Source organism: Sinocyclocheilus rhinocerous, unplaced genomic scaffold, assembly GCF_001515625.1.
Source record: "Sinocyclocheilus rhinocerous isolate Xijiao unplaced genomic scaffold, SAMN03320098_v1.1 scaffold768, whole genome shotgun sequence".
In the NCBI taxonomy this organism is placed as follows: Eukaryota; Metazoa; Chordata; class Actinopteri; order Cypriniformes; family Cyprinidae; genus Sinocyclocheilus; species Sinocyclocheilus rhinocerous.
Window position 1 is genome coordinate 723,106 of NW_015634483.1, and position 4,464 is coordinate 727,569.

Genomic DNA, 4,464 nt, shown 5'->3' on the forward strand with positions numbered 1-4,464 from the left:
TTAAAAAGGGACAAACCCAGCTATTGGGTTGTTTTGACCCAGCGGTTGGGTTGTTTTTAACCCAGCATTTTTAAGTGTGTAACTTTGCAACTACATGTCAACTAGCAGTCATTAGAGTATTAGTAGACTGTCTGCTTAATATCGTCTAACACTTTATTTTGATGGGTCCACAACATACAACATTCTGACTATGTCAGTTTATTCTACTAACCCTAAACCTAACCTAACAGTCTACTCTGAGAGTTAGTAGACATGTAGTTGCAAATGAATGAGAATGTTGACGTGTAGTTGCAAAGTTACTTACAGTTAGTAGAATGTCTAAAGTGGACTATCAAAATAAAGTGTAACCGAAATGAATTCAAAATTGACAACTGCCGAACATCATACGATAACTGTCGTGCTTTGCTGTGATTTGCATGCATATTTATTTCTGAAATGCTGGAAAGTATTTAAAAGAACAATACTTCATAGCTGCTCCACCACAGCGAGTGGGAGCAGAAAGAGAAGAAAAGCATGTAAACATTCGAATTAGGTCTTTATTATGGCAGCAGCAGGTATGCAAAACCGTTTTAAAATGTGTATTATATACAGTTATATACATAACTATATCGCGTATAATTATATACATCTATAATGCATCTATTTTCCTATTTTTAAACAGGAGATTTAAATAAATAATAAATAGGATTATATATTATAAAATATGCTTGGAATAAGAATGCATTTAACATAAAATCCTTCTAAATCCTTCTTACTGATCTTCGGACACTGATCTTCTGCCATAAATTAATTTTTTTAATACATTTTGCACAATAATAAGAAAAAATTGATAAATAAAATTAATTTTATTTACAGCAGACAATCTGGCCACGTGAGCAGCACGTTCCCGGGTTCGTAGGATCACAGAACTAGCTTCTCCACTGTGAATAAATCCATGAATTTTATCACTGATGTGCCATGTTAATTTATTTTTACAGACATCCACATGAGAAACAATTACCATCTTGATCAGGCTTATGACGATATTAGACCAGCTAAAAGAAAATACTCCAATCATTGCGTAGCACTATAAGGCTACAAGCAGAAGAAATTATTGGAAATCTGTGGAAATCATCTAAAAAGTCAAATGTACTGATTATTTCACAGATTTTTTTAATATTTAGCTGCTACTATGAACCTCAAACAAAACTCTGAGTCTCTTTTATGATGCCACAAACCTGAAAAACTGTGGCAATTCAGTTATTACTTCTTCCTGTAAAGCACACATTTTGTCCTTTATGGTGCCTAGTATACAACTCCAGATAAACTGGCTTCTCAGGAAGAAAAGTGGAGTTGGTTTTCTACCAGTGCAACCAATGTTTTTTGTACAGTATACTTTTGATGGTCAGAGACTAGTGCTAGATTAGAACTTGAGCTAATTCTTGTTGGTCAGACTAATAGAATCTGACTGTTAAACATCATCTGTATCAACATTAATCTCAGAGCATCTTTTTTCAAAGCCTCAGAACAGCATGCCTGATGTGATTATCTGGATGTTGAGAGGAGAGAAGAGGGTAGCATACACTCGCATCCCAGCCCATCAAGTGCTCTATTCATCTTACAGTGAGCAGGCATGTGGTCAATACTGCGGGAAGACCAAGACTGTCTTTATGAAGGTATTTAAACATATGACATAAAACATGTTTAAACTTTGCTTCATGAAAAGTAACCCATGATTCCTGTTTTTCCAACAGTATCCCATGGACAACAAAAAAGGTTTGAAAATTCCCGTCCAGTTACGTGTGAACATGTGGCTTGGGCTGGCAACAGAAGAGAAGAAGTTCAATCATTATGCAGAGGGAATTTTCAATGTATTTGCAGAATTGGTAAATATAGTTTTTTTTTTAATGCTTTTTAGGTCTGGAGAGAAGCAGTCTTGAGTTAGGAGCTAATTTTAAACCATTGTCTCTCACAGTATGAGAACCAGGCTCAGGTTCTAGGGAAATGGGGCACCACTGGTCTGCTGAATCGTAGCAAGTTTTCTGATGTCACAGGCAAAGTGAAGCTGAAGCAGGAGTATTTTTTGCCCCCGGTTGGCTGGGAGTGGGAAGGTGACTGGCGGGTTGATCCAGAGAAAACGTGAGTTGTTCGCCACATTTGGAAATAGTTGGCACATTTCCAAGCATCATTATTGCTATTTATCATTATTAGGTGTAGACATTTAAACAAACTAGCAACACTAAATGTTATACTAAAGGCCAAAAATTCAGTGCAATAAACATTTTAACTCTCCTATCGCATTAAAAAAATTGTATACATCTTTTACATTGCAGGGTCAGTTTTGACCTGGAAAAACATGAGCTAATAAAACAGTCATAATTTAATATTTTTTTTACTAAAACATATTGTATCTGTGAGTGATTGTGCAAAAATGTCAACGTTTTGAATGTTACCATGTGTAGCTACGCATGTTATTACTATATTTACCCCCTTTTTATTAATTGTAAAATTTGAAATTTAAAATAATTTAATATCTACAACAAAACCACTGTGATGCAAGACAAAAAAATTTTTTTTTCAGTATTTGAGAAATGTTATTTTAATATATCAATTTATGAAATTTATAAGATTTTATAAACTGATAATTACCAGTATTTCATTGGATTGAATGAAAGTTAATAAAATTATTTTGACTTTAACCCATGCTGCTCAAAAACAGTGAAATGTTTTGAAACCTACATATATATTTTTTTCTAACAAAACAACATACAGTATCTCACAGAAGTGAGTACACCCCTCACATTTTTGCAAATATTTTATTATATCTTTTCATGTGACAACACGGAAGAAATGACACTTTGCTACAATGTAGTGAGTGTACAGCTTGTATAACAGTGTAAATTTGCTGTCCCCTCAAAATAACTCAACACACAGCCATTAATGTCTAAACCACTGGCCACAAAAGTGAGTACACCCCTAAATGAAAATGTCCAAATTGGGCCCAATTAGCCATTTTCTCTCCCCGGTGTCATGTGACTCATTAGTGTTACAAGGTCTCAGGTGATGAAACTTTAGATGACAGGCTGTTAGGTCCTATACATGCAATCACAAGATGGCACACATTGATTGGCCTCTGCTGATTCTACAACCAGTAAGCTTGCATGCTCAACATTTAAATAGTCTGGTTCAAGTGTTAACTGTAAGCTGATCCTCCAGTGCGCTATCAGAGTTCCTCTGAAACCCTCCACCTCCTCCAATTCCACTTGTCTAGATTTGCTCTTGGATTTATGTATGCCCATTCATGCAGCATCAGCATATCTTACGTGTTCACACCAGCGTGGCTGTATATCTAATGGCTGTAGCAAGTCCATGCTGTAATGATTGAAACTTATTTAGTTGATCCAATTTAAATATTTGGGCTGTGCAATTAAAGCTGCAGTTAAAGCACTTTTTTTTTTTTTTTTTTTTTAAAATTTTTTTAATAAGCGATGTCTTTATATTGATATTATTTTTTTAATCAGAATTTATATAATAAGCGAGTACACCATGAATTCATTTTCCAAACCGTGTTTTCGGCTTGTCCTTAATCACTACAGAACACCTATAATAAGTGTTTATATTCAGACTATTTTAGACTGGTTTGGGTAGGTACCGCTGCAGAGTAGCCCAGTACTTGCGTTATTCATCATAGATATAAACAGAGAGAAGTAGCTCCGGCTACAATGTTCTTACGCAAGATGCACACAGTTCTGTTTATTAACCGCTAGAGCGCCAAAAGTTAAGGACTGCAGCTTTAAATGATGTGTATTTGTGAGTTTAGGTTGGGAATATGGCGTCACTATTCCACCTGATGATAAGCCCAAATCCTGGGTGGCAGCTGAGAAGATGTACCATGTTCATCGTCGCAAAAGAATGATCCGACCTCGCAAAAGGATTCCTGGTGCCAAAACGGCTGCTGATGCAAGTGCATTTTAAAAGACTTTTCAAAGTTAATTAGGATCAAATGTTAGATAGTGCTTTTATAACGTGTTTTTCCTAATTGTTTGACATGCAGAAGAAGGATACAGGAGATGCAGAGGGATGGGAATACTCCTCACTCATTGGCTGGAAGTTCCACAGGAAGCAGCGATCATCTGACACGTTCCGTCGACGGCGCTGGAGGAGGAAGATGACACCTGCTGATCGGGTTGGAGCCTCAGCTATTTTCAAACTGGAAGGAGCTCTGGTTAGCATCAAAGCTGCTGAATATTTATTTTAAAGGGGTCATATGATGTTGCTAAAAAGAACATTATTTTGTGTATTTGGTGTAATGTGTTTATGCGGTTTGAGGTTCAAAAAACACATTATTTTCCACATACTGTACATTATTGTTTCTCCTGTATGCCCCACCTTTCTGAAACGCGTTGATTTTTACAAAGCTCATCGGTCTGAAAAGCGAGGTGTGCTGTGACTGGCCAGCTATCCAGTGCGTTGTGATTGGCCGAA

The 4,464-nt window shown here is 36.3% G+C and overlaps 1 pseudogene; it reads left to right on the forward strand.

Annotated features, from left to right (window-relative positions):
- LOC107745651 (myoferlin-like) overlaps nt 1-4,464 on the forward strand; it is a 35,773-nt pseudogene that overhangs the window by 20,193 nt on the left and 11,116 nt on the right.